This window comes from Anser cygnoides, chromosome 15, assembly GCF_040182565.1.
Source record: "Anser cygnoides isolate HZ-2024a breed goose chromosome 15, Taihu_goose_T2T_genome, whole genome shotgun sequence".
NCBI lineage: Eukaryota > Metazoa > Chordata > Aves > Anseriformes > Anatidae > Anser > Anser cygnoides.
The window spans coordinates 18,290,770-18,314,355 of record NC_089887.1 but is presented as its reverse complement, the minus strand read 5'-3'; the positions used below and the strand labels follow the sequence as shown (position 1 = coordinate 18,314,355).

Sequence of the window (23,586 nt, the reverse complement as noted above, 5' to 3'; positions counted from 1 at the left end):
CTGAAATAACCAAACCACCGAGTCACACTTCACCTGTATGCAGACACAACGAAGTATTTTGGGTAAATGATGAAAATCCATATGATGTCTTCCCTGGCCTTACAGTGTTCTTTAGCTTGCTTTCATCAAAAGTAAAGAAATTGCGCATATGTTGTCATTGCTTGACTCGAAGTTTGTGCTATCTAAAAACAAATAGACACTTAATACATGAAACTGGGGTGTTTTATGCACCATTTGGAAGTAAGTTAGCAAGCTGCTTGTTTCTGAGCTTTCTCCTAGGCTTTGCTTGCTTAATGTTTCTTGTAGAGTAACAATAAAAACAAAATCTCTTTTTGGAACAAATGCAGCTTATATTGGCAAACATTGTTTTGCACAGGATAGGTTGTGTTGTAGTTCATATGTTTAAGTTATCTGGTTATCTGGATACTATTTCCAGTAGTGGTGACACTTGCAGTTTCTAGCTACAACTGCCAAGAAGGCCTTTTGCTTGCCCTGTTGTCTGAGCAGTTCCCTAACCAAAACAAACTTTATCTTCAAAATGACTTTTTCTGCATGAACATTAATTGCTTTCAAATTTATGTTTGCAAAAGTTAAATATAAGCCAGCTGCAGAGAAATCCACACTGCTTATAAAACATACAGCCATACTGTGGAAAAGCAGCGACTCCTAAAAGAAGTGCAAAAGCTTGAATGCAAGTATTTTTATGATTGTGAGGCTTTCTCATTTGCAGAGTGACAGCAAAACCACAAATAATTTGTAAAAATGAAAACATCTGTCTCTGAAACTTTCCTCAGTCATCCAGAATTCCACTTCTGTGACTGCAGAATAGAATCCAAAAGCTGCCATAAAAGTTACTGAATGAATACATTTTTGTTGTGCCAAACAGCATAAAGAAACATAACAGAGGATTGTTAAAGAAACTTGTCATGCATTGCTTAACCAATTGACAGCTTTTATTTCAGGCTCCATAAGCTGGGTGCTACCAAGGTTTACAATCCTTTTATAAGTGCTATTTTAGGAAGAAGTTCTCTTTAGCTCTTACACAAAGACAGTCTAAATTAAATTAATATTCAGTTGATCTGTTTTCTACAGTATGCGGTTTTAAGAAATGCAAGTAGGGTTATAATCTGAAAAAAATCAAATTATTGCTACAGGATTTCGTAATACTTTGTAATTATATCACATTTACTCTTTCTGGATATAATAGCAAGAATCCTGGATGTTTGCAGAATCAACACAAGCATAAACCCATTGTTTGTTGTTGTTGGTTTTGATATAAAGTCCTTAACATCTACTTGACTGATCTACCTTCTTAACTTGAAAATATAATCACTGGCAATATATGCAGTAATTGTTCATAACTTTGATTGTATACACTTTTTCCTTACAGTTTTTTTTCTTTAAGTCATCCTCTCCAAAACTTCTATTCTTGAATAGTATTTCTAAATATTCTGTTCCATGGTTGGCTAGCAACCTAGTCAAGAATAATCCATAAATGATGAATGCATTTGCCAGTCATGTTTCTCCTTTCTGTTATTTTCTAGCTTGTTCTAAAGTTAGCATGAGAAATAATATCCCTCATCTACAAGATATGTGGGAAGAATTAAATATAAAGAATCTCTCTTAATGTTTATCGGTTAAAAATGACTTAACTGCTAACAGTAAGTTTGGTGAGACTAGTAGTGTGTAATTGTTAGGTAAATCTCTTGTAATCTGTAGTTGGTTTGGTCTGTTTATTTTAAATCAAGATGTAAGTTCTAAAGTATAAATTTGAAAGGTTGCCAGACACGTGGCACAGAAAAATAGCAAAAACTTTTAAAGATACTCTATTAGCAAATATTAAACCTTCCTGCCTCCCTCCACTGGCCATTAAAAATCATGTTCAGACACAGTCACGTTGAAATTTGACCCAGAATGTAGTGGAGTGATAATTCAGAGCCACAGTTCTCTCTTTAGCTTCAATAGATGAAACATTGTGATTTGAAGTTTGTTCCTTAGCTTTAGCTTCTCTTCAGCCTCTTCAAGGGAAGCAGAAGCCTAATTACTGAATATAAACAAACTCTTAGCTCTTTTCCCTACTAACATGATGCAGCTAATTTTACGTATACATTGGAAAGCTCAGAAAAACAGACACTAAATAAAAAGGGACTAGGAGAATTCTCTAGAAAACAAACTCTAGAACCATTAACTTCCCTTTTATCCTTGAAATCAGCTAGTAGAGTCTGAAGGGGAAAAAAAGTTACTCCATTTGTAAAAAAAGCCAGAGAGAGAGAGAATGTACGTGACTAAATGTTTTGATAAGGTTGTACACGGAAATACTCAAGTATGTTTTAAAGCTTCAGTGCCTCTTATTTTGAGTACAAAATGTTAAGAGTTCATCTCCCAGATATTTCAATGTAAGTAGGATAGCCATTTTTACTTTACTTTTTTGATCTGTTCTTTACAATCTTCTCTGCAAGAGATGTTCTCAGCAGCACTGTCTTGAAAACCTGGAAGAAATTTTCAATAGCTTGGCTAGCCAACGGTTGCCTAAGGGACGAGTTCTTTAGTTTTACAGAACTTAGTGAGTGTAACCAGGGCTACTGCACTGCTATGGTGATTTGTTGTCTAAACAGAAGACGTTGCTGCAATACATCAAAATGGGCCTGCACGTGTACTAATCCTAGTGTGATTTTTAGAGCATGGCAAAATGATCTTAATCCACAACTGCTATAAAACAGTATTCCCTGGAATATTAAATTATGGTTAAATAGATACTGGTTTTTAGATGGCATTTACCAGTTCTGTTTGCAAAAGCTTCCCTCTGTAAATAAAAAGGTGATTACATTTCATGAACTAGGTTCAAAGAAATTACTTGGTTCTGAACTAGATTTCAGAAATGACTAAGTTAGCAACCCCAACAGGGAATACTAATCAAAGTTTTTTAGATAGGAGCCTTACAGGAGGACTTTTTGGAATGCCAGAATAAAATGTGTACTTTTTAATGGTAAATTTTTCAGAATAAGTACAAATATATATTGTAAATATAGTATAAATTCCTAAGTTTTATTTTAAAATCACTGTTCCCAACTGCTCCACCTTCCCTTCAATAACTAGTTAATTGAATTCAAATTCCATAAGCCTGTACTCAGAAAGCTCACACATATATGCTGGAATAACACATAATTGGATTAGCAAGAACAGAAATTTCCAGAGTAGATTCTGTGAAACAGGTCTGTAATCTCTCTTCAGCAACAATTGCACGTTGTCCACAGAAACACACAGAAACTGGCTTTATGGCTTCTTTGAAACTTTTTTCTTATGATTGCTGTGTTTGCATTATTCTCAGGTTCTCCATTCAACTTCTACCTTTCATAGGCTTTTCCTATGTTTTTTTGTTGTTGTTGTTCTTTTACCCTAACTGTATTGTTGTCCACTTGTTTGCCTTTCAGCAATGCTGCTACTGTACTGCTGCAGTTTGTGATGTGTACTGAGCAGAAGTAACACTGAGCTCTTTTTAAGACTGGCTGCACTGGAGCCTTGTCCAGTTCTGAACATCAAAGGGCTTATATCAGAAATATATTGCGCTTCATTTCCATGTTGGTCTCAGACTCGAGGCATGTCACGCTTGGAAAACTGACATGTAGAGAAAACACAGAGCAACCTCTTGGCAGTTCTTGCAAGATGTAATCTTTGTGTTTTGGATATAATTTTTTGGAAATGAACTAAAAACAGACCAAATATAGATACAATTATAAAATTATAATCAGTTGATAGTATAAAATATTCTTAACCCTAGAAATAATGAAACTTTAGCTGCAGCAAAATTCTTAGAATCTTAAGCGTAAATAGAAGAAGTTGCAAATTTTCTTGTGGCATTTATATCACATGACCCTTTTAACAAATTACAGTAATATAATTGTCAAATATTCAGAGCCTGCAATAACTTGTATTCCATGCATAATCATTTGTATCAGGACTTTGGAGATCTGCAACAGCTAAGAATATTAACGCTGACTACGTCTCCTACTTCCATTTAAATTTTCTTCCACCAAATCCCCCTACCTGGCTCTTCTGATTGCCAACGTACGCTTTGTTCTTGCTTCATCTTTAAAATCTGCAGATGTTCAGAGTTGGAAAAAACTACAGACTTCAAAATTCACTGTATGTTTCTGTTAAACTGTTATGTGAGTCTAACTGCTAAAGCATACGCATTCTGAAGTCTGTCGATCCACTTTTTTTGTAACTTACAGAATGTTATACTGCATTTATTATTCTTGCAGTCTGAAAGTATTGTGCTATGACTACTAGTCGGAGACAAGAGATGCTCCTAATGGACATGTAAACGTTCAGATCATGTTCAGCTACACCAAAACAGCAAAAATTGAGAGATCCTTCAAGGAACTCATGCCAAATACAAAAAACACCTAGAAACATTTGAGGCATGTTCTACTGCAAATCTTGATGCATGAGATGCTGTCTATAAAGAGTCTTTCAGAAAGTGAAAATATTTCAACCAATGCCCTGAACTGCAGCAATAAATCTGCTGTATTATATTTCCTTTAGCCATTACAGTAAACTATTATTTATTTTTCAATAATAGAAGGTGTTATATTGTGCATCACCCCCTGACAAGTCCAAAATCACTATTTTCTTTTTTGACTTGTATTTACTTGATGGGAAGGTTTGAATGATCAAATTGTGATCTTAATCTTCCACAAAGATTTACTACCACTAAAATATGATTAATTTTTTCTTCCTTGCCTCCAGCAGCTTCTTAGGTATCCCTGCCATATTTCTGGTGCTTTGAATAACGTGCTACCCCTGACAGAGGAGTTTCAACTCACATCCATTGGGAATCTCTGACTTTCCTTCCTTCGTTATCAACTTTTCCAGTAGCGTGTAACTACATACATGTGCATTTGCACATGCACACACACACACAGAGTGTCTGCTATGTTGGGTAATACGAGCCTGCACATCTTCAGTGTCTGTCTCTGAAAATGACCCTGAAAAAGTAAGCTAAGCCCATCCCTGTTTCTATATATAAAACTGTTTGTTTAATTGGTGGACTGCACCAAGAATAAATAATGAGGTAATTCTGAAGATCATTCCCAGAACAGTCAGCTAGGATAGTTGCTGCAAATCAGAGCTATCTTCTATCCTGTTTTAATGGTTTTGTTGTCTGAAGATGAACAGCCTCTTATCTAAATGCAAGCTTATGAACAGCACAATATTTCAAGAACAAAGCATTCATGCTCTTAAGTGGGGGTTGGAGTGTTTACTGAATGTAAAAATTGTTAAACACTTAAATCAAAAAACAATTAAGGATTCTAATGGGGCAGGGGAGGCTTCCAAGTATTCTCAGTCAATCAGGGAAGACTATCATCACATTTTTTTCCAAGGTATTGTGCAGATCTTGTTTACCTTGAGTAATGATTTAAACTAATAAATTAACTGCAAATTTTATCTCAGAAAAAAATACAGATTTTAGAAAGATTTAAACAGGTATATTATTTTTTTAACTCTAGCTGTAATAGGTGTTAAAGGCTTGATAAGAAAATCCTGGTTTTGCTCTTTTGCTTTGTTTCTTCAAATGTATCAGAAGTATACATGGGTCCTCACTGTCTTGGTCTGTGCAATAATGCATAGACAAGGTAAAAAGTAGCATATCAAGTTCAGTAATTCAGGCACAGTAATGGGACAGGCTTGCTGGTGATTTCTTATATGAATACAGTAATGGTCTTTTTAATGACTGTGTGAAGGTCTGTAACCTGACCCTTTTGGGGCTGAAAGAACAGAAATTGTAATCAAATACCAAACAGACTCTCATGAGGAGAGTATTGTGCGTGTTTGATAGATAATAAAATAAAGAACTTAATTCTGTCGTGCACTTGGTGATGCATTTATTTTGTCTGACAAACAGGGAGCCAGAAGAACTAAAGGCAAAGGGATATGCCAAAGTTGATAAAGCAAGTCTATGATGAAGCATGAAACTGAAATTACAAACTGACTCGTAGGTCAGTTCATACCTTATTAGTCTCATTTTTGTATCCTTCTTTATGCTTCTTCAATTCTGAGATACAGTTATTTATTACCACTTTCAGGTAAAAGTCTTAATATTCCTTTGACTAGCATACACTGAAGAATTTCTCTTGATTCCTAGCACTTCTGCATCAATTCACCTTGAGCGAGCCTCAGCCACAAAAGAAACATTCTGCCACCTCCAGTGTGGCAGCTAGCTGTGGTACTGCTAGCTCAATGGGAAAACCTTTCCAGTCAGCCTCTTCTTACCTTCTGGGTAGTCTCTAACCGTACCCCGTAGAGAGGACGAACAGGTATTAAGTAGTGGTGCGGAGTCAGGAGCCCAGAAGTTACTGTTCAGCTATGACAGCAGCAGTTCCAGCCCTTGTTCAAGGCATCAGTTTCAAACACTACAGAGAAATTCAGACTGGCAGGTGATATCCAGCTCAGACCTAGAAAATCTACAGTTCTTAGCAACTGTAATTAACTTGGCCCTTATTGTTAGGGTTCCTCTGCTTAAACCAGCAGATTCCAAAACAGGATCAAGGCCAAATCAGTTATGAAATGTTTTCATTTATCTAAAAAGCTTGTGTGGACTCAATTTGTTATTGTGTGTTAAGAAATAATAAGTACAAAGGATTACGAACATATGTTTGGCCTAGAGAAGAAGGAGAATGCAGTCAGTGCTTCAATTTTGAAACATCTTATTTCATCATAAGCTTAATTTTCAAAGCTGACACTGGGATTTCAGTAAATAATGCCTCATTTTCAACTGTGTCTTCAAAACATCCAAATCTTCAATTTGGAAACTCAAATTAGCAGTCAGGTATATAATGGCTTTTTTCTTCACATGTGCAGATGCCAACTAGAAGATCAAGGCATCTTATAAGTACTGCATAAAATAGACTGAAATAGCAATGAGAACTCTTTATTTAACATTAGCAAAGGAAAAAGGGAAAACATGGGGAAGAAATGGTCATGCAACACAGGAGAGAGTCTACCTCTCTCTTTTAGCAGAGAAGATGTGTCCTATCCCCTCTTCTTACTTTACCACTTTTGCTTTATCACTCTGTATTTGAAAAACTTATGCTTCCTGCACTCGTGATCTAATATTTCGTGATCACATCTCTCTGAATCACATTTTACACTAGGAAGGTGCTTACTATTAGCTCTTATGGGTCATTAGAGCTGGAGGAGCAATGGCTTTGTGCTTTTGGTAGGGCACACCTGAAGCCTAAAAGCCTAACAAATTGTTTTTCATTTCATAATAAAAATGCTCACATGGAACCAGTGAGCTAACTGCTGACTTTAGATTGAGTATGGTTGTGAAAAACATACAACCACCAGAAGAACTATGTAGCAAAGCCTTTTGAACGTTTTTACAGGCAGCATTTTTTTTGTATTTTTATAAGATTTCTTCACCTAAACTAATAGTTTCTGGTAATGACAGAAACCTGAAATTTGCAAAAGCGTAAATTGTAACTCGCGATCTAGTCCACCTTTACTTTTACTAACTAATTAGGACATTGGAGAATTAATATATAAGTAACCACAAAAAAAAAAGTCATTATTTAGCAGTTATTGTATTGTAATTTTTTAGGAGCCAAAAATAGTACCACTATATCACTTTGTAAATGCACTGGTACATCAGACTACCTTCCTGTCAAGAGTACCCCAGATTTTACAGTTATAAATCCACCTTAGTTCCCAGTAAGCAATATGTCAAGGTGGTCTAAAACTCTTAAGATGGACCTATATGATCTCCAAGACAAGAGCGTGGGGTTCCTTCCTCTACTGAACCAATAGTAGATCATGAACAGCTGACAACACCATATACCACTTGTCCACTTGAGCCTTGTTTTAGGGCTAAAAAGAAACTAAGAAAAATGTAAATTAAAAAAAAAAAAAACTCCTATGCTACATTGTGTCAAAACTACAATTTAAAATTGAAGTTCACCCCAGTAAATCTCTGTTAATTCCCCAGTACAAGCATCCCTTTAAAGTATTTGAATTGAATGATTCGAATATGAAGAATGAATTCTTCACTCGGGTATGAGGTACTTACATTCTAAGCCTGGCAAAGTGATTAATGGCACGGGCAATGTAAGTCTTGATTCACACAGAAAGCATCTGCAGATTAAAAAATCAAACACTAGCCAAATTATAACACTCTATTTATGCCTTCCACTCTGTGCATGCTGAATGATGGCTGTGGCAAGTGAATCAAAGGGGAACTTTACAGCTTCCCAAATGCCCAAATCAGAGAGTAATTAATTGGCAATGTTTCTAAAATATTTTTTTTGACCTGGGGTCCAAATAATTTCCTAAAGAAAATCAAACCCAGAAACAAAAGCAACCTTGTGCTCTTTGAAGTCCCACAAAAAGACACATGAAGCCAAAGTGTTTGGACTTTGGTGTCCAAAAGGAGGTGTGAGAAGCTGCAGAGGAGGAGTTATAGCAAGGGGTGCTGAGTGCTCCTGGTTGAGACGAAGTGTGTGCTTCATAGAACAGCCATCTATAGAAGCTGCAGTCTGTGGTCTCCATCCTCCTTAGGACCTATTTATGTCTTGGTCCATGAGGATAAGGACACACATGCAGCAGCATGGGACAGAGAAGAAGAGGAGCCTGAGCCAGCACTCTCGGGCTGTATCACAGCTGCCTCAGCATGAGCATTGGTGACGATAAGGCTGGGTTACACCACTCCACCTGTCACATCGTTCTAATCACAAGGAGCAAGCAGAACAGGGACATGCAAAGGATGGTGCCGGAAAGGTAGGATGAACATGAATAATTAATTTTCAGGGAGTGCAAGATGATGTGATCACCTTCAGATTTTCCCCCTTTGTTGCTAAGCAGCATTCCTTAGTCACAAGCTCTGACTTACAAAATGAACAGCAGCCTCCGCACATTTTGCTATTTTTACATTTTAAACTGTTCTTTTGCCAAGCTCTCATTATAACTCTATTTCAAAATGCTCTATAACGAAATAAGATGGCACTGAGATATTTGCATCCCTTGGGAAAAGGTCTTAATTACTGCTTGGGACAAGTAGACCATGAACTCTCCAGTCTCCAATGAGGAATGAGCAGAGCTTTCATATCCTGTGTACAATAGGACAATAGGAAGTGCTTTTTGCATCTCAAACCAGAGCTTTACATGAGAAACTGAACTCACATCAAACAAAAGGCAAGAGGATCATATGGTTGATTCTGTATTTTCATCATCAGTTTCAATTTGCACTAAAAAGATCCCAGATTTTTTCTTGTGGTGGTGGTGAACTAATTGTAATAATTCTTCCAATCTGTATTAAGGATGTTGTTCCAATGATCAGACCCCATTCAATGCTCTGGGCATTCTGACAAAAATGAAAATTAAATTAACTACCTCTTTGTGTGAGGAATTCTCTCTCTCATTTAGACATAAACAGCTGGCTGCCAGTGTTCCAAAACTGAATAACAAACATCCCCCCTAAAATATGCTCTCCTCAAATGCTTTGGTGCACAACCAAGCATTTCAGAAATCCTAATTCTCAAAGACCAAGAGAAGCAATTGACAAAGAGTTCAGGATCTTTCAAGGGCAGGAGGCTCTTGCAAGGTCAGCTAAACTGGCACCAAGATGCTAATAATCAAAATGCAATAATACTAATTCTTGGTAGACCCTTTACTGAAGACCAATAAATAAGTAATTTCATTAGAACTTCTTTTTTTCCCCATTGGCAAGAAGACTTAATGGAGATTCCACCACAGAAACACAGAATCCATCCTTAGCTCCATAGAAAATCATTTCCCCAAGGGATGCCCAGAAAGCTCCCTAAGTCTCGTCAGCTAACTGCAGCAGCCTTTCGAGCCACACAGCTAACAACCACTTCTCATACCACTGCTGTCCTGACACCGCACACATCTGTCTACATCTTTTTGTGCTCCTTCAGATGCTTCAGCACTTACAGAAGCAACAGTTGTGCCCAGACAGAGCGCAGCCACCCCTCCACATTCCGAGCAACTGCATTGTTCTGCCACTGACCAGGCCATTGCTATTTAGGGTACGGAGTATTGCCTGCTGAAGAAGCTTTTGGTTTCATATAACCTTTCAGATATTTCATAAGGTGCAAGATCACTTTAACAACCTGGGCATTTATAGTCACCTGCTTCCTGGGAATAGCTGTGGGTCTATGCTTCACACCTACAGAGCAAGGATATGTCCCACGCCAAATTTTTTACAGCAGTGACAGTCAGCAGTGCCTGCCTCCCTCTTTTTTGGTACACCTGGAGGAAAGAGAAGCAGAGAATGTTTTATTTATCCATTCTTTCCCAGCAGCTGTAAGTAAAAGGACAAGAAGCAGGCAACAATAACTGCAGCCTATGGGTAGGCAACTCCAGTCTCATCCCTGCACGCTTCAAACTTCTACGAATCTGCAGGACTAGGGCTGGGACATGAAAGAACAGGGGGCTCTGGCATGCTTCCTGTTGCTCAAAGGAAGAGGCAGTGGAGGAGAGAAGAGGCATGAGGTGGCAGACATGGAATATGCATGTGTTCAGAGGTGGGGCTGCACCCACACAAGAGGAAAAACAGGTAGAAAAGCGTAACACAGGCACAATGGGATGATATAGGGGATTCATATACTGCGTAGGAAGAAATTATGAAACAAGGAAGCTATGAATAGGATTAGAGGAAAGGAAAGAGTGGGAAGATCTGGATAAACTGTATTCAGACTACACGGACAGCTGGCACATTGTAACAAACCATTTTTGTTGAGCCATACTTGATTCCTGGTTTCTGCTTTTTAGGAGATACCATATAACATCCCATTTATATAGCAAATCAAAAACTCAGTTCAAAAAAAAGAAGATATAACTGTGTACGGTACTAATTCAAACCATAAACACACGCCTACAGAAAAAGCTAGCTACAGGAAAAGTTTAGGCAACTTGCTTATAATCAATGACAACAACTGCTTCTTAAAGAAAACACTGTCACAACAACCTGTGCATTACTATTACTGCTAAAGGCATGCAACACGCAGACCTCAGTATTTTTCATATGTTAAGAAAAAGCTTAAGATGACTATTCATATCATATTTCTTGTAGTTGCATATATTTCTACTTTTAACTTTGAATTTCAAAAGGTTATAAATATTTTCATTTTTCCAGAAACAAAACTATTTAGTGAAGGTTCTCGTGCTGGTTGTTTTGCTTGCTGTTATCTGGAGAAAAGAGACATGCGGAAGCTTTTAATGTTTAGTATCACTAACATTCAACCTTCAAACAAATGAAAATACAGAATTTAAATTCATAATTAATATCTGTAACTGCTGTGTTAATGCTACAACCTCAGGCATTAACAGCCAACTTCTGCTTACTAATTTAACCAGTTATCTGCTGGGGGTTTCCTTTGCTTCACTCTTAACTATTCTGCTGACAAATACTGTCTTTTTCTCTTTCAGTCTCCTTATCATACAGAAATAAGCGCTACTGCTGCAGCTTGGACCAGACGTACACCTGGACTAGTGTCCTCCCTCTGAGAGCAGCCACGGTAGGACACGTCACAGAAACACCCCTGTCCTTTGTGTCCTGGTGCACTCAGGAGCTGTTGGACTTTCTGTGAGAACCATCCATTTTTAACTATGCTTACTTTTTGTTACAGCCTTTGTAATAAAAGTGTTAAAAGCTTATTCAAATCCAAACACGCTGTATCAACAAGTCAGCTTATCCACTTTCCCCTCAATTATTTCAAATTACTCATAAAAGCATTAGACCTCTTACAAGAGCTCCACTAACTCCTCTAAACTATATCCTGTACTAATGTATGCACTATTTTTTTTCATTCTTATCTTGATCTCAGGCCTTTAAGGAATATTTTGGAATATAATAATTACTATTCATTTGAGAGTGACAGAAGACAGAGTTATTATCTGCCCCTTAAAGACCTAGCCAAAGAAATGTGGATTTATTTCTCTGGAAAGTGAAAATAAGGTAACTACATCTGCAATGTGACCAGAAAGTTTCCTTCTAGCTTGGACACAATCAAAATTTCCTACCAAGCAGTTTCTGCAGACATACCTTGTATTTGAACTACTCTTGGGCTTCAGTGGTCTTCCTTTGAGGACTGAGTATGCTCTGTAGACATGCTGGAGAAACTGGACTTACTTTCTGACAAAAATGCTTGCAGCAATGAAGAAGTATTATAAAATGTTTTTCTCATCTGATGGATTCTAATAACACATAATTTAAACTCCTTACAGTTAATCATTCAATAACCATTCAAGATCTCAAACCCTATGTACTAACTGAAACCTGAGCAGAAAAAAATAAAAATGCTGTGGTTCAGTGGTGCTCCTGGGTAAAGACAGATTTACAGAAATACTCTGAAATGCATAGATTTTCATGGTACATGCAGAAATTGATTTTATGGATATGGATATATTGTTTCCAGTGCTTCAGTGGAGGTATATTTCCAACACATTCTGCAACAGCATTTAAAGAAGTCCTAACAGCTTCAAGATACTCTTATGATGAGAAAAAATAAGAAAACTATTTTTATGGTTAGCATAATTCATTTGTATGGCATTTCTGTTTGTAAAGAGGTGTAGCTGTATGATACACTTCATCTGAGTGGGTGCTAATTGTGGTTGGCAAGGTAACCCATGAATAAAGCTTGTCTCTAAAGCAGCATAAATTTGGCTATGTTTTAAACCAAGTACTTGAGTTATTTGTGTTAGGAGATGCAGGCTTCAAGTGCTTTCTTGAGAAGGATGTTACAAATGAACATCACAATGCCTGAAGGAAAAAAAAAAAACATTACTTGAAAATGTACACTAATATTTTTAAAAACTCCTTGCTAGAGATTACTCAGAATGTGGTTTTATTGAGTGGTACACATGAATTTCCTTCCCAGAAAGCCGATGTGATTCTTCTATATATTTAAAAAATACTTATATGTCAGATACAGAAAAATATAATTGAAGACCTGCTGGATACATGTAAGACCATGTGTTTCAATAAACAGCAGTAGGAAGTTATTATTTATAATTAGTCAATCAGATGCACTGGTTACTGTATTGGCAGCAGTGGAATTCCACGTTCATATTTAGATGAGGAATGACAACAAGACATCCTTAATATTTCTGGACAACTGAATATGCTTCTTCTCTGTATCAACTCATATATGGATTTCTTGCCTGAAAGACCCATAATAAAACCGCTCCTGTCTGGTATGCTTGAGAAAAGAACTGCTGGGAAGCTTTTGGAAAAGACATCACTCTGAGCACCACACTGCATGTAAGGTTTTTACAGGCACACCTCAGACAAATATGCTGATAATTGTACTAGCACAGATTGTGTTTGATATGATTTTGAAATGTGTAAAATTATATAAAACTGTAGGAGTGAATTTGGTAATTTTGTGCTAATTTAACATTAATTACAGAATATGTTTATGGTGTGCTTTAATGAATTTTCTCTCATTAATAAAACTGATCAGTGTCTACATTTCTAGAAAAAATTCTTTACATAATGCTTGTACTAGAACTAAAAAGCATATATAGTTTCTGAATTTTTTTTGCATTTTTTCTTTAAATGCTATCCTCTAAAATATACAGCTTACAATCTCACGTTGAAATAAATACTTGTTATAAATCATAACAAATATTGAATTTATGCAATATTTTGGATTTTGAAATACTGACATTGTATAATTTGTCTGCTTTTTGTGTTTAGCAGTTTATACCAGGAGAACTCAAAACCAGCAGCAGTGAGAAAGTAGGCCCACCTTTCCTTTCAACATCATTACTCTACCTGTTCAAATTGTTCCACCTCTATTTACAAGTATTGCAAGTAAGGGCATAAGGGGCTCACTGTTATTCTTGGAGGCAAGTGCTGAGTTCTGTGGTTGAACTTTTCTGCAGACAGAAGGAAGTTTTGTAAAAGTTCATGCCTAAGACAGGAAAGGTGGTGCTCAAAGAGCAGAGCTATTGTGTTGTGTTGGACATTTCCAGGGAGCAATTATAAGTCAGAAATTGTTTTCAAGTACTTATTTGCTTGTTTAAATGCATTTTCCTTTTCATGCACTGTCTAGTGCAACTCGGTTTTTTAAAAAAAGTCCAAATACCCTCAGGAGATACCTTTGTGCATTAAACTCATCTTCAGTACCAGTTCCAGCCAAACTTCTTTACTATAACATAAATACATCAGTTTCCTCTATTGCTGTAGGTTTTGTGTGCACTGTTGAATATGTAGGTGGGGATTTTTTAATTGTTGTTTAATTATAAGTTTTCCTAGAACTCCCTAGAGCAAGTTTTTACTCCAAAACTGTGAAAAAAAATAGATTTGAATATTTAGTCATTTTGAAGGATGATGTACATGTTCTAGGCATGGTCGTTGGGATGACTTGACGAAGCCTCCTTGATTTGTCCATAGAAACTAAATGTTAGAGATAGAGATGTAGCCATGTTCAGCTGAATCCCTGGTTTGTGTTAAAATGCAAATATTGTTGAATAAATGTCAGTTTGTAAATGTCTTTCCCTTATCATTACAAATTTCTGACCAAATTAAAAGCATCATTTCATGGAAAAAGGCCTTGAACTAAAGGAACTGGAGTTTTTTTAACTGCAAGTCTTCCTACTTCTCTGTTAGGCACACCACCTCTGCTACTCTTTGTGCTGTTTCTGTTAACAACGATAGCTTAGCTGTTTGGTTGGATGTTATAACCAGCCCCGAGTTCAGCCTGTCATTTCTCTCAGTGTGCGATGGTAACATTTGGGCACAATGGACACTCACTGAAATAATGCCTTTTATCATTTTCTCTGTTTTAGAAGTTTTAGGATCATCTCCAAATAGCATAATGGCAAAGCAGAAGTAAGATCTTAACCTCCATGCCATTATACAGCCTTTTCCCCATTTTCTTAGAAATATGCAATTTGAGATACAAATTGATTTTGTTGAATTTCACCGTAATTGCTTTGGAACCTTAATTTATTAAATGCGACACATTGAGTACTTAGCTGAAGTTGTTTGCAGCGCTGCTTCTAACAGCGGCCACACATCTGAACTATTTTACTCAAAGTGTGGCACAAATAAATCTGGAGTAAATCACAGGTTTTAACGAGATCTGCACACAGCTCACTGCTCAGTATCTGGGTCATTGGTCTTCTTAGGTTGTTTCTGAAACTGGTTAAAATCTGATTAGCTAAGTGTAATGTAGAGGAAGGTAAAAGATACGTATCCTATTTCAAAAGGAATAGAAGTAATACCACTTCACAGCCCGCTAAACAACCCAAACAACTCTTTAAATGCCCAAGCGCCGTCCCCTCCGCGCCTCCACCCCCCTCTCACCTCAGCGCCGGGGCAGCCCCGCGCGCGGGTGGGGGAGGGGCTGAGTTGCACCATCCGGGCACTCGCCGCCCCCTCCCTCCCCACGCGTGAGGCGGCCGCGCAACCCCGACGCGCGCGCGCCCGCCGCCCTCCCCGCCCGCGGGCCAACGGCCGAGGCGCGTGCCCGAGGGCGGTCTCGGCCGCAGAGCTCGCGAGAGGACATGGCCGCGGCGGCGAGCGGGGGTGAGCGGGGCTGACGGGGGCCGGCGGGGCGGGGGGTGGGCGCGGGGCCTGCGGGCTGCGGGCAGGGCTGGGCCCGGGTCGGCCTGGCCCGGCGGGGAGCAGGCTGCCGTGGGCGCCTCGCTTCTGCCTCAGGCGGTGGGGCTCGGCCTGCACCGCCCGATGGTGCTCCGAGCTGGGGCGGGCGCTCGGTGGGTCGGGAGGGAGGCGGGTGTGTGCTCGTCGCTCTGGAGGGGAAGCTGCCTGCAGCAGCTGTACGGGCACGGACGGAAAGGAGTGGGGTGAGGCTCTGCAGGAGGGAGGGAGCAGCGTACCTGTGTGTGTCTTGGGTGCCATAAACATCTGCCTTTATTCTGCCCCTGGGGTTGGTGCTGTGTCCGAGTACAGAGAGGTGCTACTGGGGCTTCTGCGACTGCAGCGCAAAAACCTACAGGACTTAAAGTGAACAATTTGTTAAATTGGGAAGTAAATGTTATAAAATCATCTTTTTGTGCATATTTGACAAACAGCGCATAACTTCACTGTCAGCGTCTAAAAGATCGAGACTGACTGACTGTGCTGTGAGCCTGCTGTGTTCTAAAGTTCACCTTTATGGGAAGGTGATTACACCCCTTCTTCACGCCACTTCTTTTGCCTTGTGGTGGAAGAATGCCCAGGTTTTGAATTAATTGGTGTTTTAGAGCTCTCAAAGGCACAGCTGGCATTTCATGAAGTTATTTTCTTAACGTTTGACATGTTATCTAGTTCCTTCCTGAAGTTTTCTTTCCCATGTAATTAGTTGGGGCTAATTATGATTTGGTGGTATAACTTGTGTTTAAAACTTGACGTTATCAGTGCTGTCTGGTAATCACACTGTTTTTTAAGAAAATAAAAACACATGGAAGCTGAAAATCCATAGTATGTTACTGGAAGCACAGGGCAACTTTCACAACTTAAATATATTTGGAGAAAAGTAGAAGACTGGACTTGGTGAATTTTTAGGAGCAGTTACACAGTAACATGAAAATCATGTAAAAATATTTACCATTTTTAAGTTGTGGGATTCTGCTGAATTTTTTTTTTAAAAAGCTCTAAAGGTGGAGGTTAATACACAGATATTCAGCCAAATTTAATGTTTATATACATAAGTCATTGCTTGTCAGCCTAGAAATCAACATAGATAATTCACGATGATATTATGGATTAATGTGTTGTTGGATATGGAATATAGTTGGTAGTGTTTGCTTTTTAAAAAATAAAATGACATTTTGATTATTGAATAATTAATTATTGGAAGGAAAATGGGATACCTCTTAGTATTAGACCATTTCCTCCTGTAGTCCATTTTGGTATTCGTCTTTTAACCTCTTCCTCTGGCATGTATGTTTTTTTATGTGTTGTAACCTCTGTCATTGATACATATAGAAACTATAACATCAGCTTCAGCCTTTGGGCATGCAAACCTTTACAAGAAGTAAAACCCTATCTATAGGACTCATCTCTCAGAACAAGAACCACTCTGCGAGGTTGAGTTGTCTGGGATATTTTGATACCTATGGGATCAAAGCCAAAATTGGAAGAACTCATTAATGTTGTATGAAACGGCGTTTAATAAATGCCAACTCTAAAGGCAACTGTGATTTTTGAACTTTCCTAAATTTAGTACGCAGTAGGTTTCTGCTGGCATAATCATGTGTGTGTAAAGAATCAGAGTCATTCAGGTTGGAAAAGACCTCTAAGATCATCTATGTACAGACATATTCTAAAATGTACAGACATATTCTAAAATGTACAAATAAATTAAGGATTGATGATTGAGGAAATACGTTTGTGTTGTCATAGCAAAAAGACAAACTTTGTGAACAGTTTCCTTTTTCTTCATAAAGGTTCCTTCATATTGGAATCTAGACGTAACTAAAATATATTTCTGTTAGTAAATGAAGTTCAAGTGATTAGATACAAAGAGCATTTAAACTTTCAAGTGTGGAGACATTCCAACTGTAAGGGATTATGCAAGTAGGACTTGAAGGAGCTAGAACTTGTCTTTTGTACTGCACTTGAGTTAAAAGGGGTGGGTAATGCACCTCTAGCACTGTTATTCTTGCCAGAGGTAACTAGAAAGACAAAATTAGTGTGTTAGTTTGGGCAGTAATGTGAAAGGTGCTAAAGAATGAGTCTAGAGCATATTGAAATCAGTTTACCTTCAGGGTTTTTAACCCAAGAAGATACTTCAACGTCAAAAGTGCAAAAGCTAAGAAAGAACAACTTGTATTAATGTATTAGTTTCCTAGCCAAAATACCATATGTAATTTTTAAAATAAAGAACCTTTGTGACGTTTTTTGTAACTTTTGTTTTTCTTATCTTTACTTTCCCATTGACCAGAAATGTGTTGAAACAGACACTATAAAAGGAGGATAAAAATACAAGGTAAGTGCTATATCTTAAACCTATTAAAACTTTTAAGTTGTGTTGGTTTTTTTTATTTAACGAAACTATGATGTAGCTGCTATTTTTTTAATGAGCAGTGTATCACTTTAAATTATGCTGGTTTTATACTACTGTCAGAAAGGGAAGGTTTTCGAAGAGATATGTTCTCATACAATCAGGAATTTGGGGATACATATTACCCATGATATATAAGCTAAACGCAAATCATTGTGATACTTCTGCTTAGTTGTTGGGTATGAGTGTTTTTTAATCATCTCTTAGAATTTTGCTTTAAATACTCTTATGCTGATTAAATCATATTTTCTCTTTTTTAAAGGACTGTCGTGCTTGCAAGCCTTTGCAGATTTTGTTAGACTTTTTCTAAATGTTAGTTTTGATATTGGTAACTGAAACTTTGGCCAATACTGCATTTTGTTTATTTTAACAATTATTTTACAGCGACTCAGGCTAGTACCAGCAGAACACGTTACAGTACAGCACTTCCACAGTACCACCAGACCGATGCATTTTGATTAATTACATCCAGTTATAGATGAGGAAACTTATTTCTCAAAGGGAGTAACTAAGAACGTTTAACGGCTGCTGCTAGAATTGTACTTCAGTAAGTGTTAGGGTAAGACTAGGGGCTCAAGTAGCTTCATAAAATAAGGACGTAAGTTATATCAACTTAAATATTTGCAGTTTTGAAACAGCATGCTTCTGATGTCCAGCTACTACAGAATTGGTGAAAACTCTGATCCTGTCCCCTCCCTCCCCACCTTTTTGTATGGGAAGAAGAAAGAGCTTTGTTTTGGGGAACTAGGAAGGGATGGTTTTATTTTCAGAATTACCAAGGCAGAGCACCAAGCTTAAAGCCTCTTTGATTACTTCCACTGAGGCCCTTCTAAGAAGTTACAGAGTGTTGGCTACACCTCTACTGAAAAAGCCAGACACTGCACACAAGTTTGATGGCTAAGAACTGCTCCAGAGACTGGAAGAAGAGCAAGAAGTACAAAACCTTCTGGATGCATGCAGAACGTACGATGTATCTGGAGCACTGATGTGTTCTAGCAAATCTGCTTACAAACTGAAACAGACCAGAATCTACCACCAGAGTATCCTGGCTAGGGAGTGTGATGTAGTAAAGATAAGCACATGTACAGTCAGACTTTAAAAAACAAAGACAATTTCCATTTTTAGTAAGAATTGTTAAGCATGGCTCTAAGAGTGTGGTGGTCAGCCTTCATGCAGACTTACCATATGTGTAAACGTACTGACTAATGGGGTAAGTTTGACTTTCCTGGTTTTTAAGTGTTATCAGATACTTCATCGACTCATATTTATTCCGTAGTCTTAAGATGCAGTGAACACTACCAATAATGCACTTAGATATGCTCAACATGTCATTTCTCTGTGCTACACCTAATCACTTGTGAAAGACTGTTGAAAAACTGTTCCTTTGAAGAGCACCAAAGAGGTGACTTGGATAGCTTCTAGATGGTTTTGAGTTGGGTTGTACTATCTGCTGCCTTGTCTATATATTGCCTTCTCTTGTAATTTTTATACAGGTCTTACACAAGTAGCTTTAATCACATTTCTGAGAAAATTATCTCAAACAACTAATTTCTTAATAATATTCACCAGGTTGAAGTTAGTAGAGAAAACCCCCAGCAGCCTCGTCAGGGAAAGGCAGACAGAGTTCAGCAGTTATTTACTGTGGTTGGCAGCAGCTGGCTGGACGGTCAAAATACATTTACTCTGGACTACCCATATAGCACAAGTGGGGCACAGCTGGGAACTGGAGTTACAGATAAATATTTAGAAGACAGAGAACATAAGCTTATAGGAAACTAAACTTTATAATTTCCACTGTACTTGGAACAGATTTGTCAGTGTTTGACTTTACAAAACATTAATACATCCATCTCAGAGTTCAAAAAAAGTCCTGACAATTATTTGGTATTGTATGAAGAGTAATGATGTTTTTTCCAGTAAGACTTTTATATACTGTACGGGTATATGACAGTGACAAGAGAATCGATCAAGTAGTTGTTAGGGATGGATGAGATCGGAGTCTAAACTTTTGGAGGAAACAGGAGAAGAAATCATTCAATTGCATGTACCTGGAAGAAAATTGTGGAAGATTGAACTGTTAACAAATCACTGTTTTTCAAAGACTAATTGTATTTGGTGATAAGCATTCACCTCTAAAATCAGTAAGAAATGAGGAAACAGACTAATTAAAAATAGTATTTCAGTTGCTGTTGTATCAGTATTGTGTCAAATCACTTTTAAACTCTTAACTGTTGTATTAAAAAAGGCAAATGTAGCATGAGAAATGAATAAATGATGTTCTTAGTAAACAGGAAGGTGCCAAAATGAAAATATAATCATAGTCCACTTCAATATTCTATAACTGCACTGCTGGATTTATTAACTTACTGTCTCTTTCTAATCACAGTATAGTAATTTGCAGTTTATCTGCATACTAAAGGTAAATATGAAAAGTCCTCTCAATTTTGTAGTTGTGCCAAATCTTGTTCTGTGTTGATTAATAATCATTCATTATAGATGTATTATTCATCTCTCATGATAACCAAAAATACAGACTTAGGTGGTACGTAGGAACAGCCAGTACACCATTCTGCTGACAATGGTGGGAATTGTGCTCATGTGTAGTTGAAGGGGTGAACTTAATGCTGAGCTGCTTTAACCCCCTGAGGCAAGACTCATGTAAGTTTCCAGTATTTGTTGCCTATCCAGCATGAGGAAAGGGGGGTGAGGATGACAACGACTTTCTCTGTCAAAGTAAATACAATACTTTGTAGGTTTATGTTGCTGCTGAAAAAGAGTGGCCCAACTGTTGCTGTATCTGTGATCTTTTGGTCTCTTTTCTATGCAGTGAGAGCCACATAGTGGGTCAGATGAAGTAGCTGATCTGATGGAAAATTAAATCCTGTTTCTAAAAAAAAAAAAAAGAAATAAAAAAAATACATTTTTTTTTGCAATTCTAGTCCTCAAAATTGGCAGTGGTATGTGAGTGCCAGTACCAGAAGCAAAACAGAGGGCAGAGCCAGAAAGAGTATTGGTGAAATTGGGGGGAAAAAACATCTCAACTGAAGTCAGTTCAAATACTTATAAATCAGCACCCTGCAACTGTAGTGTTAGGCAAAAAAAATTAGCAACTGGAAACAGTTAAAGATGGAGGAACTTGTTTTAATCTGAAGATTAGGCGTGGTTTTGGGATGCATTCAGGCTACTTGTAGAAGAGAAGGTTGGTTGGCTTACATTTGGCAAACCACTTCATGTTCTGGTTTAGTGTATCTGCAGCCTTTGATTCTTACAGTGAATCTACCTGCTACTTTTCTAGCAGCATGCCTAAAAAGATCAAACACTGAAATTAAGCCTATTTGCACATCACAACCATGAACGTTTCATGTTTGCATCTTTAAATGAAATTATTCTCTGCTGCACTAAGCACAGTGAACCCGTCTTCCTGGCATCAATTTGTAAACAGTATTCATCATCTGAAGTTCGAGAGCCTAAATTCCATAATAATTCACTTTGGAACAAAGCTTTTTCAAACTTTTCTTCTGTGGTAAAGATTGACAACTGCTGTAAAACTACTCTTTAGTGTTGTTGAGGCTCTGTCTAAGCTACTACCACAAAAATCTTCCACATCCTGAATCTCCAAAGCAAATTCACATTACAGAATTTATTAAACAGTGTTCAGATTACTTTTATTAAATCCAGATGTTAATATAACAGTTATGCACTTGTGCAATAAGCTGAATCTCTGTGATCGTTGACTCAGTATTTTAAGATTTCATATTTGGGTACTTGGCTAAAGTCATTATTTAAATGTTTGAAAACTGGCTTAAACCTGGGCAAGATGCCAAAAGCAACAAAATGAGAGAGAAGTCATAGTTGAGCTCCTTTTTGATCTTCACACTGAATGTAACACAAATGAACCAAACATTTAAAAAATAATAAATAAAAAAAGACAACACCCCTGTTTTTCTTCCTTTATTAAACTGTGAATTTATAAGGTAATCAGCCCTAGATTATAGCCCTGAAAACTGTGGACAATGGCATTTTCATTTCCAGATTTTGTTTCTAATGTTAGAAGTCTACTAGAAGGCTAGGAAACATTTGCTGAAAATTTGATTTAAAAATTCTGGAGACATTAACATTAGTTTGTCAGACATTCCTTATTTTAAATGAAGGAGAGGTAGCTCATAAAAATTCAGAAGCAAAGAAACTTGTGAAAATAGAGTTCAAGTTGGTGTATGCCACTAAAGTCCACTTAATACCTGTAAGTGGCTGTTGTTTCTCAGTATTTCCTATGCAAAAAAAAGAAAAAAAAAAAAAAAGCCAGCTACTGACATTCTGTCTAATTACATTTCTGGCACAATCCTTTATTTTGTTCCCCTTTTTTAAAAAATGAGAATGTATTCTTTGTTAAAGTAATCCTGAAAAGCTTTAAGCATTCATTTATGATGCTACATGCATTACACAAAGTTGAATGTACGCTTCAAGCTTTTCAGGATTTAGGACCAGACGCTAGTGAAGCTTTAGGAAAATAATAGCTGTGCCTTAGCATAAGCAAAGAAATCGCTGTATAAATATCATTGTGGTGGATGTATTTGTTCTTGCATCACAGTATCATAGATGCAGTAAGTTTTATGTACAGATGATCAATTTTACACCGAATATTCATCAATCTAAGCAGTGAATTATGGTCTGAGTAAGTGTTTATACTTAAATGTTATCTATAAGGAGGTGTTACGTCACCAGTAATCTCGTTTTGTGTTTTAAAATGCTATCTGCATAAGTGGTATGCGTTACAAGTATTTTTGTATGTAGCGAATTAGCCATCATTCTCAGCAGGTTTGATTTTTTTTTTTTATACGTAAGTAACTTTGTACATGTGAAAGCAAAGGGATGTGTTTGTATTTTATTTATTTGGTGCTTATGCAGTGGAAAAGGGACTTGGAATGTGTGCATTTTGAAAATGGAGCTTGCTAAATATGCTAAAATGACAGAAATTAATGGGATCTTTACATTGATTACAGTTGAACTGTACTATTTGTGTATTATTTAAGGAGTTTTTGAATGGACTAATAAATCTCTGTGGCTATTTTGGAGCATTTGGTTATTCATTATGATATCGTGTTACTTGGTAGGAGATACTTTTATAGCATATTTTTAGGGCTGCTTCTTTAAAAAATATCGTCACAAAAACACATTGGTGGGAAATACAACTCAAAACAGGTAACCAAAAGGAATTCCTTAATGATTCTCCGCTTTTTTTCATTATGTAAGTTGTACTCTTTGTATAGCTATCCTCTACATAAATATATTCAGTGTAAGATTTTTGTTAAAGATTTATATGCCACGTGAATTAGAAAATATAATTTTAGAAGTCTTTTTGAACCAGCTCTTGACACCATTGAGTAGTGAAGTCTGATTTTGTATTATTTCAAATCTGTACCATAATTTTCTTCAATGGCAATATGCTTGTTCACACACTGTCACTCTTAGTTATCCTTGCGCTTACTTCAGCTCTTGTTTTATAGCTTTGTGTCCAACAACAGAAGGAAATGTGTTCACACCTATTAAGACAGTT

General features: G+C 37.3%; 1 protein-coding gene and 1 long non-coding RNA gene across 9 annotated transcripts in view; one reads left to right on the top strand and one right to left on the bottom strand.

Annotated features, from left to right (window-relative positions):
• Positions 1–17: 17 nt before the first annotated feature.
• LOC106041215 (uncharacterized) lies at positions 18–15,429 on the bottom strand. 5 transcript variants are annotated; one of them, XR_010825187.1, is made up of 5 exons: positions 15,332–15,429; positions 12,062–12,213; positions 10,146–10,266; positions 8,069–8,133; positions 18–7,880 (listed from the first exon to the last, which is right to left on the bottom strand). It is a non-coding gene; the product is annotated as an uncharacterized lncRNA (long non-coding RNA). The 5 variants fall into 5 exon arrangements; XR_010825188.1 differs by lacking the exon at positions 15,332–15,429 and having other exon boundaries at positions 18–3,704; positions 6,274–7,880; positions 12,062–15,318; XR_010825185.1 differs by lacking the exon at positions 15,332–15,429 and having other exon boundaries at positions 12,062–15,318.
• The window catches only part of MRTFB (myocardin related transcription factor B), an 88,656-nt gene continuing 80,484 nt past the window's right edge, over positions 15,415–23,586 (top strand). For 3 of the 4 annotated variants that reach the window (XM_066977963.1, XM_066977965.1, XM_066977960.1), the window contains exons 1-2: positions 15,415–15,553; positions 17,913–17,957. The gene's annotated coding sequence lies outside the window, so the exon portion shown is untranslated. Of the gene's footprint in view, positions 15,554–15,676; positions 15,832–17,912; positions 17,958–23,586 lie in introns of those variants that run through there. The other variant, XM_066977961.1, reaches the window with a different exon arrangement.